Genomic DNA, 13,139 nt, shown 5'->3' on the forward strand with positions numbered 1-13,139 from the left:
GTTTTCAAAACCTGAAAGGGTTTGAAAATAGGTTCCTTATCCTTTTTATCAAAATCTGACTTTGAAGGAATAGGCTTTGGACTATGAGAAACCATATGGTTGACTGTTGGAATTGGTTTTCTATTCTAGTCATTGTTTTCCTATAGATTTAAGTTAATATTACAGAAATTATTCTGTTGAATAATACTACTTAAATTACTATCAGTATCGTTAGGCTTAGGGATTTTGTAAGGTGAAGCTCTGATTTCTATAGGAGGTTCACCGTGGTCAACGGTTACGCTCCGGAGGGGTGGATGCTCAGAATCGACTGTTCTATTACTTTCGGAGAGTTTCCATTCAGTGGTCTTCTTCCTAATAGTAATAGGGTTTGACTCTTTGAAGGGGTAAGAGATGTTGTTATTAGAAGAATATATCTCGAACCAATCAAAAAACAATATATGAACTTGATGAAGATTCACAAATTCATAATAAGTTTGTTGGATTTCTTTTCTTTGATTTAAAAAGTGTTTGAAAAACCAAAGTCTTTTTTCTTTGTTTAAATCAGAATAAAAGTCTTTATGCAGAAAAGCTTTATCCAATTCAAATTCCTTTTCAATGACATTAATAACATTTTCTGTAACAGCAGAAAATGTAGGGGAAGTTGGAGGAGAAGGTTCCTTCTCTTCCTGTCTTTGATCATGTTGACTACTAGTGTAAATAGGGTGAGGAATACTAGTGGCATAGTCAACAGATCGTATAGAAGTGCTAGGTATATCTGAAGTTGAAAACCTAGGTTGACTTTGAAAAGGAAGATTTATAACAGAAGGGATTTTTGTAAATTTCCTTTCTAGTGAAGGAATACTTGAGCACGACTCTTTATCAGAAAATCTAGTTGAAGCAGATCTTCTAAATGACAATTTGACTTTTCCATCAGAATATTGAGTCACATTTTGCAACTCTGTATTAGGCTCAAGTTGTTTTGGAATCGCTGGTGGAGCGGCTCCTTCAAGAATCCATTCTTCTGGAAGATGGACATCTTTCCATTGAATAGGTTTTGGAATGACAGTGTTGGCTCTAGACAAATCAGTCTGCAAGAGAAGAGTCTCATCTCTTTTTGACTGGAATTTATGTTGTGTACTGAATGCAGTGATCATTGCCTTATACGAGATTTTAAAAATTAAGGCAACTGGGATGGATCCCTCAATCATATTATAATTATGAGTTTTGATTTGTAAAATCATGCTTTTCAAAATATTTTTATCTTTAAGTGAAATTGTTATGTTTGGATAACAATCAAATGAAATTGGACCTTTACAAAGACTGGATTCGATGCTACTTAGCAAAGAATCATCAAAAGAGATGAATCGCCCATCTCTTAGGACAGCAAGGATAGAAGTATCCAAGCCTTCTTTGGTTAAGGGTTTTATACCGACTTGAATTAGTCCGATATGAATATAATTGAAATTCTTTTCTTTTAATTTCTTTAAAGAATGCTCAGAAAACAAGTGAATTGTTTCAAATGGATTTGAAAGAGTTATGTCACGTTCTTCAGTCTTTATAATATAATCACTCTTTAAAAATCAAGCTTTTTTGTTTTGTAAATCTTTTCTTTAGAAATTTTTGGAGTTCCCAACATCAATTGCTTTATCAAGTCTCATAAAGAATTCTTCTGAACTCACAACATGCTTGAAGCACTAGTCTTCCCGGAAGAAGAGCTAGAAAAGGATGATGTTCTACAGTGCATAGGGTCCATGAATAAAAACCTATGGTCAATCTATGGTTTTGTCAGAATGGCTACAGGTATGGTTTTACAGCCCTAAACGGATGACCTTATCCTATGGCGGGACTTACTACCAGTAAGGATTCACCACACAACAAAACTTCAAAATAAAACACAAGTCTTTAAACACGGAACTATAAACTGCTTTACACTATCCTCCCCTTGGCTCTGATACCAGAAGGAAATAGGATCGAAGGATGGATGTGTTTTCGTAAAAACTCTTTATTGTTTACTTTTAATAAAATAATTGGATCGTGGTTGGTTTATTTTAAATAAGCTTTACCGAGTTTGGTTATGGAGTTCTTTGGATCATACAGTGATCAAACAAATTTGAACGCGGTTGGTCAAATTTTTAATAACTAATTGGTACGTGGCGTTGTTAAACCAGATCGATGCTACACAAAATGAAGCCTTTGGACCCAGATCTGATTTAGAACAGATCAATAGTCCGCACGTTCGGGTTTCCAGCCGATATACCAAATCAGTTTTGTTTTACCGAATAAAGTTAAGTTGCTTTAAACGTGGTTGATTCGTTTTATTGGGCTATTATCAGATTTAGATTAGGTTCTTTTAGAGGTTTGGGTACATACACAGTACCAGATCCGGATCCCGGAAATGGTGCTCTGAAGGAATAGAGGGAGAAGAGAAGGTTTACAACTGAGGATCGAGATCCGGTCTCTTTGCCTCAGAGGAACGTAGAAATTTTATGGCAGATCTGATAAAGACCAGTCTGCAAGCATGCTTTGAAAAGAAAAGTGCTTTAAAAATAAATTGCTGGAATTTAGAAGGTTCTTGAGAACCAGTAACTTTGAGAACTGCTTTACAAAGAAGGGGGGCTAATTTGGAAAGGATCTCTTCATCGAGGTCAAGTTCATGAAGCTTTTTGTTCATCCTGCAATAATTTGCAGTATGACCTTTCATGCCACATTTATGACATATAGCTTCTTTGTAATTGAAAGGGGTTTTTGGTTTGGCTCTAAACTCTTTTCTTTTAGGGAATTTGGATTTCTTATAAGGTCTCGAAGGTTTCTTATAAGGAAGTTCCCTAAAATTACGGAAGGGTTTCCTAAAATTTTTTGATTTGTAATGTTTCTTGCGAGGTTTAGTAGAACACTCGCCATTACAATCTTTGGAATAAGAAGTTTTAAAGGGGTCATAATTGAATTGTTTGCAGAAACCGCCTAATTCTTGTTTAGACTTCTTAAGCTCCCACTTAAGTCGTTTCTGTAATTTCAAATCTTGACAAATCTTTAAACCTTCTTTATTGACGAAACTGACAAGTTCACCATAGGTAAGCTCGTCATAAGGAATACGATTATCATAAAGGGATTTGATGGAATTTCTTACTTTTTCACCTAGAAGGGTAGGTAATCCAGCAAGAAATTTTTCTTTCCAGGTTATATGATTTGCATCATCCCTTAGAAATAGTCTGGTGAAAAAAGAGGTTTTATAGCTTTGGAATTCACTAAGTTTCCTACATCTTAAATTATGTAGTAACTCAGCGTTTTTATCACGAAGGTGTGAAGGGTCACCAATGAAATGGAGGGAAATGGTTAAAATTAGAGTAGCAACAGCATCCTGGATTGGATTGTTGAACTCATCAAGAATAGGGACTCCATTTTCATCGACTTTAAACTGCTTTACACTAAGAATATATTTTTAAAGCACTTTTCTTTTCAAAGCATGCTTGCAGATTAGTCTTTATCAGATCTGCCATAAAATTTCTACGTTCCTCTGAGGCAAAGAGACCGGATCTCGATCCTCAGTTGTAAACCTTCTCTTCTCCCTCCATTCCTTCAGAGCACCATTTCCGGGATCCGGATCTGGTACTGTGTATGTACCCAAACCTCTAAAAGAACCTAATCTAAACCGGATCTGGTACTGTGTATGTACCCAAACCTCTAAAAGAACCTAATCTAAATCTGATAATAGCCCAATAAAACGAATCAACTACGTTTAAAGCAACTTAACTTTATTCGGTAAAACAAAACTGATTTGGTATATCGGCTGGAAACCCGAACGTGCGGACTATTGATCTGTTCTAAATCAGATCTGGGTCCAAAGGCTTCACTTTGTGTAGCATCGATCTGGTTTAACAACGCCACGTACCAATTAGTTATTAAAAATTTGACCAACCGCGTTCAAATTTGTTTGATCACTGTATGATCCAAAGAACTCCATAACCAAACTCGGTAAAGCTTATTTAAAATAAACCAACCACGATCCAATTATTTTATTAAAAGTAAACAATAAAGAGTTTTTACGAAAACACATCCATCCTTCGATCCTATTTCCTTCTGTATATATATATATATATATATATATATATATATATATATGTTGAGATGAATTAATTGAAGCAACATGAGACCAAAGTGACCTCCCTTATGGAAATTAATTTGTTTTGGAACATAAATAGTTGCATGTTTGTAATTTCTGTGAATATTGATCAGCCGAGAGGGAGGTCCATATTTGAGAGAATTGCATGTGCACTTATAGTAATATACACGTGATGATTATTCGGATTTGCATGTGAACAATAAATGAGCTGAAAGGAAGATTTATCATTTAACATGTTCTTAGTATCAATGTTTAATTACTACACCAAGATATCAATTACAAGTTAATATTTTATCCAAAGATGAAATATTAATGGAGTTTCTGATATCTTAAGATGGGTTTACCTTTATTTGAATTTATTTTTTTTAAGACTTATATGAACTTGTTTTGTTTATTAGTTGTTCTTTATTCAGTTATGTTTGCTACTAATATTAGTACCAACATCAATTCTATTCCTATGTTCGATGGCTCTAACTTCAAGTCATGGCAAAAGAACCTATAGTAGTTCTCACAAACATGCTAATATTACTACCAACATTAATTCTATTCCTATGTTAAATGGATCTAACTTCAAGTCACGGGAAGAGAACCTTTTAATAGTTCTTGCAATCATAGATCTCGATCTTGTGTTAATGGTTAATTCTCCCTCACCTCTTATGGATGAGATTACCCCTAATGATAAAAAGGAAATTGAAAGCTGAGAGATCAAATTGCATGTGTTATGACCATGAAGAAGGCGATTCCATAAGCATTCAGGGGCTGAATGTTTGAAAAGACAATTACGGCTACAGAGCTTTTTGCAAAAATTGAACAGAGGTTTGTCAAAGACTAAAAGGAAAAAATTGGTACGCTCTTGACAAATCCATTTTTAATAAGTCGTAAAGGCAAGGACAAGGTCTATAGAAGGAAGTAAGATAAGGAAGTTCGAAGGAGTGCGTGAATGGGAGAGAGATCGTGAAATAATGAGAGATAGCGAGAGAGAGGGTTGTTCAATAGAGATAGTGAGAGAGACTTACAAAAATGGAGTAAGAAGCTGATAAGATTTTTCTTTTTTATTAATATTTTAATTTTTTAAATTAAAGAAGGGCGAGAGATTTTAGGTGCTGCCGTTTTGCTCGTTTTGCTCCCAAAATCTCTCGCCCTTCTAAACGCCTAACAGCACTCAAGACTAAAATATATTGACAAAAGGTAAGTTAGTCATGTCCTGCTAGATGGATAATACAAGTTAGTGTCATGCTAGATGGATAATACAACTAAGCTACCTAACTTAGTTTGCTTTCAACTTGCAAATTAGCACTTGATGGTTTAGACTCCAACCTATCCAAACGGTGCTACTACTTTACTTGTTGGTTATCATTGTTTTACCTGCTGTATTTGTTGTTTATAACTATTGTTTGCTATTTTTCACTTGTTATCTCTTGCCGTTGATTTTTACTACTATCTTTGCTGTTTTACTCACTAGTTACTGTTGTTTTACTTGTTATTTCTGCTATTTATTTCTATTGCTTGCTGTTTTATTTACTATTTTTGCTTGCTACTGTTGTCGTTTTTACTTGTTAGTTTTTAGTTTTGTTTTTTGCCATTATTTTTTTACTGTTCTTTTTACCATTATTTTACTTAATTGAATACAATTAAGCTGCTATTACACTTGCTGGTTATTGTTGTTATACTTGTTATTTACTGCCGTTCCATTTGTTGTTTTTGCTATTTTACTTATTGTTTTGTTGTTTTACTAGATGTTCTCATTGTTTTGACTGTTGTTTTACTTAACTGAATGCAATTAATCTTGCTTAATATTACAAGTCTACAATTAAGTTACTGTTATACTTGCTGGACTATTGTTTGACTCATTGGTTGTTGCTGTTATTGTTGTTTTACTCGTTGTTTATAACTTTCTACTCAGTGGTTGCTGCTGTTATAGTTGCTGGTTTTGATGTTTATTATTGTTTTTTTCCACTATTTTATTTGCTGTTACGGAGTCATAAAGAGTCAACAAACTTAAAAAATAATGCATTCCCGTATTATGAGGACTTATGTATGATTTATGGTAAAGATCATGCAACTGGAAAAAATGCAGAAGCTTCTGCAGATGTGGTGGGGGAAATTGAGAGGACAGAAATGAACAATGAAGCTCAAGGAGAAAATTTGAATGTTGAGGATGTGAGAGGTGATGTTGCTGAGAGTGTGTCTTTCTCACTTGCTTTACGGAAGCGTTCAAAAACTTCAAATAACTCATCAAAAAGAAGCAGAAAAAACGAAGTTTCAGAAGAGCTTGGAGAACTTAAAGAGCTAACAACTCTTATTGTTGCACAAATGAAATGATTTATGGTAAAGTGACATTTTTATTGTTACAGAAAATAACGATCTATCTATTAAATTTGTCACTAATTAATCTTAGAGACAATTAAATTTGTTGCTAATTTGTAATTCATAAAGTAATTCAGCATAAATAATATGATTTGAGGAAATTAAACTATAACATTTATTAACAAATGCATAGTTCAGTAACGACAATAACCATTTTAAAATTGCATTTTATACTACTTCATAAAAAAAAGTTATCAAATGTTAATATCATTACCATCTAATAAAGAACTGCTGAAAATTGTAAACAACTCTAATAATTGTAAAAATTTCAAAAATCATAAGAAACCAACTATCAAAAGTTTCAATTGCATTTGCCTCATTTTTTGTGCTCAAACGTATTTCAAAAATTTTGCAAGAGTTTGATTTCACTCCATTCATCTCTTCCTGCATATTCTTAGCTTCATTTTCTGCAACTTGCCTACGACTTCGCTCTTCCTCTAAAATTTTCAAACTCATATTTCGAAAAGATTGTGTTCCAAAGACATCTATCCTACAAATCCCATGACCATAAGTGAGAGTAGATTTTGTATGCTCACCTACAACTTGATTAAAGATTTGATCTCTTGATGCATTAGGCTGCTGGTTCACAAGCTCATTCATTTGATTCTGAAGCAAAATAAATTATAATGAAATACACAATGAATCAAATAAATTAAAATAATAATAAAAGATATCTTTTCATACATTCCAAAATAAGCAAATAGCATAAATTCAAAGTCCATTTTGTGATTGTTTGCATTCCTTTCCTAACTAAAACTTGCGTAGTGATAGGCATTTCCCTTGTTAATTTGTGGGTGAAGTAGATATCCCATCAATACTTGTGAGAGTAGAAACTTGGGCTATGCCATGATAGAACTTAATCTAGTTGCCTTCAGTATATGTCTCATATAAGTATGAATAGACTTTTACTTGTGTGATATATCACTACTAGAAAAATGGTCTTTACTAATACTTAGTTTGTGACACTTTATTAAAAAGTATCAGTATTTACATATATATGGACCATTTTCCGTATTTAACATACAAGTATCACAAAATACTAATATTATGGTGTCTCTAAATTAAACATCAGAGATTGCTGACATTAAGGTATCTGTAAAAAATTTAAAGTAATTCTGATATTGTTCCCGATAAAACTCGAACCCAAGACCTATAAATATTAAGTTTTTAAGTTTTTAAGTTTTAAACAAAAGCCATTATAATTTTTCGCAATGACACTAAGGTATCGCTAACTGTTAAAAAAAACAAAAACACGCGCACACATTCACACATGACACCTCACCCCTCACACTCACAAGACGCAAAAACAAACCCTAAGTCCTTAACAATTAACATTACAATACTTCGAAAGAGAGAGAGCACCGCTACTCTCGATCCAGTGCTCCAACACTGGCTCAGATCTCATGCTTTTATATCACCGCGTCAAGCCTCCATCAAGTGTCACTACTTCAAGCCTCCATCAAGTGTCACTGCGTCAAGCCTCTCTGTCATGCCGTCAAGCATCATGCGTCACCGCGTCAAGTCTCTCTCCGCTGTCATAAGTCACTGACGCGGCACCGCGCCATCACTAGCCAACCAGCCACCAAAATTGACAGCTGTGCTAGCTACCCACCACCACAATACCCTGCCACTGCCTGCTAATACTCCACAAAATCTTCTCAAGACTTCGAGCCACAGTGTCCAGGTCTGCTTTTTCAAGTCTTGCTTCTTTAAGTTTTTAGTATCATCAAGTCTTGCTTCTTCAAGTCTTAAAAGGTTAAAACAATAATTTTAGATTTCAAATCTTGCTTCTTCAAGTCTTAAAGTGTATCTTCAGTCACCAATTATATTTATGGGTATTCACTGGTTCGTTGAGTAATTTTTTCAAACAGATGGGGTATCGCGTCATAACAGCCTTGTATATATCTATATCTAACATTGAATGAATGAATGAATCTATGTGTAGCTTACGAAATGCAAAATCAAGAGTAGTAACGATTAAAGAACAATTAAAAATGAAATGAAAGCTTAATCACAAGTTGTCTGTTGATTTACCTTTCAATGAATCTCTCTCTCACACTCACACACTCTGCTCCCTAACCTACCTTTTTGACTTGGCTCCCAAAAAAATAATAAAGTAAAATTTTGGCCCCAAGAAAGTTTGATTTCTAAACAAAGGGGAAAAAAAGTTAAAAAGAAAGTAAGATTTATTTTACAAATTTTTCGGTGCTTCTCTTATAGAACTGTATGTATAAATAATAATAATAATAATATGAGTTTCATAGAAAATTTAGTTTATTTGATCATGTTCATTGATATGCTTTAACAATGCTTTATAAATTCTTTTTATTTCTTTATGAAAGATTGATAGATTGGATAATATCTAACTAATTTTATGATAAATGGCAAAACGTGTGGAATATAATTGGAAAAAGATTGAAATAATCTATTTCAGATTTTTATGTCCTCTTGTGTTAGTTTATTGGATATGCTTTTATTATATGTCCGTAATTTACTTTGTTTAGGCCAAATAAAATATTTTTTGTTGGATGGGGCAATATATAGTATAGATGGCCTATTGTAACTCGCCAGAAGCTGCAAATTCTATGTAATTTGCAGAATCTGTTTTTTTTTTTTTTATCTGGGGTACATGCACAAAGATTTGGGTGCATCCACTTCACACTTATCATTTTTATACAAAAGAAACCACGTAGCACATATTAAAATCACATGCACTTCACTTTCTCTAAGATTTAATCCAACAATAAAAAAATTTCAGATTTAATCAAACATCACATGCAACTTCCCGTGGAGTTAAGTTCCCAAATTCCATTAACTGAAAACCATGTCCCGAATTTGATTTACAAGAAATGTTTTTACAAGAGAGGACAGTGAGAAATTTGAAATAACTGGAATTCTCCATAGTCTTGGTTTCCTTGATTTGCTATTTGGCTTGTTGGCATTCTCCAATATGTAATATGTTTGTACTATTTTTGTAGAAGTTACGAAAAGACGATGACTTCTACTTGATTTGCTATTTGGCAGGCTGCCATCCAGCGATGTGAGCCCTCTTGGTAAGGATTGCATTATTTCATCCGTGAAAGCAGCAAGTTGACCAATTAATTCATTTGCTTGCATCAATTTGCTAGATTGTTTTATGTAGGTATCAATTGTTATGTGTTAAATGTCCTAAAGTACAAGAAACCAAAAGAGAGAAGAGTACAAAGACATGGGGTGTGTATTAAACAGACTGATTTATTGCGTCAAATTGGATATTACAACCTACAGAATTAGTAAAGAATCAGTTAAAAAAAATGAAATGACATGAAAAATGAAAAATGTTATGGCATGTTTTGTTGGCTTGCTAAACATGTACATGTATTTAAGTGACTTTAAACAAACAAAACATGGCTTTGTTTTGCAATTTGTATCTTTTATTTAAACTTGAAAAGTTTACTCTTGCATTATGTCTATAGGGCATTATCACCTATGTTAGATTAATTACATGCTTGGTAACCCAAACTTTAATTCATTAAAAAAAATATATTTATCATTTAGCTATGAAGCTTAGGAGTATTCATGCACATGTAAGAAGTTTATGTATCTAGTCTCTATACTTTTTTTTTGGGGGTTAAATTTCAAATAGGGTTTAAAATTTTAATCTTAATACTTTTTTCTGGTCCATAAATGTGCAGCAAAATTCTTTAGCAAACTATGGATGAAGTCAAAAGAAATCCTTCCTAGCTAGCACATGCCGACTTTTATGAAACTTGCATTTTTGTCTTGTCTCCCATGGGGAGTAGCTGAACCCATTGAGGTAATGCTTAATTCAGTCATTTCTTGATGGTTTATTAAAATATAACATATATGTTTTATTGTCTTATATTCTGTACCTGTATTTTGGATTTGGAATTTCTATTAATAGACTTCACTTTCTATTAATTGATCTAGTGATCTTTCTTCAATCTTTCCTTTTGGTTTCTTCATCTCAATGACCTTAAGCCATTTTTTATTCTTGTACCGTAATAACTGAATATGTTTAGTTTCTTTTTGTAGAAGTGAAATTTCTAAAAAGCTGGTGTTGTATTTTGGCCCCAGATTGTTATAACTGTGTCTCGAAGATTTGATAGGAAATTGGAAAGTACTGCAAGAGTTTGGTACTATACATTTTTTTCTTAAGAATACTTATTTAATTCATCAGTGATACCCTAAGAATACTTAAGATGAAAAGGATTAATATCAATTATGAGCTTGTTAGGGATCTTTGGTAATTACTGTTAGGTGTGCTATGTGCTGGTTCTGTTTATTTCCATGTTCTTTCTTATTTCTAGAAAATGTTGAGTGGTTGGTTACAGATTATTGTTTTAGTTATACTGACTTGTTAGTAATTGGATTTGAAGTTGGATGTGATGAGTACACACTATGGATGATCTTTCGTAACTTCTTGATGAGTGGGCCGCATATGTTGCCAAGTTATTTGTAGCATACGATAATCATGTAATGTATGAGTATATTTTTTATTGTAAATGTCCAAGACTTAATTTGTCTGGCATACTAATTAATTCTATATGTTACACTTGTAGGTGGGAAAACAATGAAGTTCAAGGTGTAGAGGCATTGAGGAAAATTTTGTTGCCAATTAAATACTTGTATTTTTCTCAAATCGAATGTCTACTTGTGTGTCTTTCAAAACCAAGAGGTGGGCTTGGAAACAGCCATCCTTTTGAAGAAAGCTTAATAGTTCACTGGTCTAGCTCCATGGCACCGAAAATGAATCAGGGTTCCTATATTTGAGATATTCTGAATTTATATGTTTCTTTAATACTTGTTTGAATTTGTATTTGATACAATTGTAAGAATACATATACTAGCAATATTTAAATATGAAATGAAAGATTTTGCAATATGAATTGAGGTGTTTTTTTTTTTTAATTTGAAGTGCCTTTTAATTTTACCAACAAATCAATTAGTAATGAAACAATTTAAATTTTTATTTTTTTAAATAAATTAAATAGTGATATCATGGTAATAGTAATCATAGACACTAATATTATATCAACAATTACTAATACTATAACATCATAATATTAGTGATACTATAGTAACAATAATCACTAACACCAATTACAAGTGTCACTATTTTTTTGACTACCAGATTACTGACACAATTAACAAGTGTCACTAAAAGTAATTGCTGACACTATTCTAATGTCAGTAAAGACCATTTTTCTAGTAGTGTATATCAATGATTCCCCAAAAAAAAAAATATTCATCAATCATAAAAACTATAATAGTACTTAAAATTGTAGTGCTTTATGTTCATAACAAAAATAAAGCAAAAAGCAATTAAAGTTGCATAACTATTATATAAAAATCTTACTTACAATTGCCTCTCTCGAGTTCAAATCAATAGACTGGCCATCTTTTTTTGTGAGTAATTGTAAATATAGTTATCATGTCCAGTTCTTTTCCTTCTGGGTCATTAGATTGCTGCAAATATACAAACGCATCAATATTAATGTAATTACAAACAAAATATGTAATAATAAGGTAAAATGGTCGATTAACTAATTCATCTCGAATTCTAGCGAAGCTTTTTGTTCTAGCAGTGTGCTTGGTCTTCAATTTTGAATGGTTAACTTGTTGCAGAAAGTTGCTGTAATAAAAATAAAAAGTCACCTTTTACGTAGAATTTTTGTGAACAAGTATGAAGCTAAACAAATAACTAAATAATATATGTTCTTACTTGTCCTTTCTCATATTCCCAAAATTTAACCAACCAATCCCATTGATTTTCACCCACTTCATTTTTTAACCATTTATTGTCTCTTCATCATTTCTTGACTCATGATACTTGGTCTTTAATGCAGATTTTCGATTTCGCTAACGATGAGCTAATTTTTCATTAACCCATCTGCCCCCACAACCCAATTGATTAGAATTTTGCCTACAACATATTTTAATAAAAGACTTCATAAAACTTGTTGAGTTAAAAAAATTTTAAAACAGACTAGTAATATCATATACGTTTGTAATAAGTTTTATTGTAGGATTGACATACCTCTAGTAAATTTCTGATTTCTTGCTTAACACTAGTCGATACATGTCTCCAATCATCAAAATTAAGTGGCATTACTATGAATCACGTGAAAGGTATCCAATATATTGCCCTAATGCTTTACCACCTTGCCCAATAGCTTCTCCATCAGGGTTAAAATCCACTTGAATGGGCTCAATTTGTTTATGTATAAACTGTAATTTTGTTGGTCCATGCTTCTGTTTAGATGTAATAGAAGTGCCTTTTATAAACAAATAAAAAATTAATAATCACACACATATATATTGAAAAAAAATCTAAATGACAACCCAAGAAAATATTTAAAAAAAGATATATTTGCTAAATGATTACCTCAGTGAAATGTATAGTAATTTGCCATTTAAAAAATGAAGGAAATTTTAAAAATGCCATTTATAAAATATACCTGAAAGGTCTTGAGCAATATTTTTGTTACCACTTATTTGGCTACTGTAATTAACTTGAGTATCTAAAAATAAGGAAAAGTGAAATTGGACTTGTCTTGTTGCAATATCACATTTTCTTGTTTTTGTAAGTAATTTCATAGTATTACTAATAGCTTAAATAATAAATGAAAAGTTTCCATTGCCCTTTTATCATGGCTATTTAAAAAACGAG

The sequence above is a fragment of the Citrus clementina genome, unplaced genomic scaffold, assembly GCF_000493195.1.
Source record: "Citrus clementina cultivar Clemenules unplaced genomic scaffold, Citrus_clementina_v1.0 scaffold_3, whole genome shotgun sequence".
Classification (NCBI taxonomy): domain Eukaryota; kingdom Viridiplantae; phylum Streptophyta; class Magnoliopsida; order Sapindales; family Rutaceae; genus Citrus; species Citrus x clementina.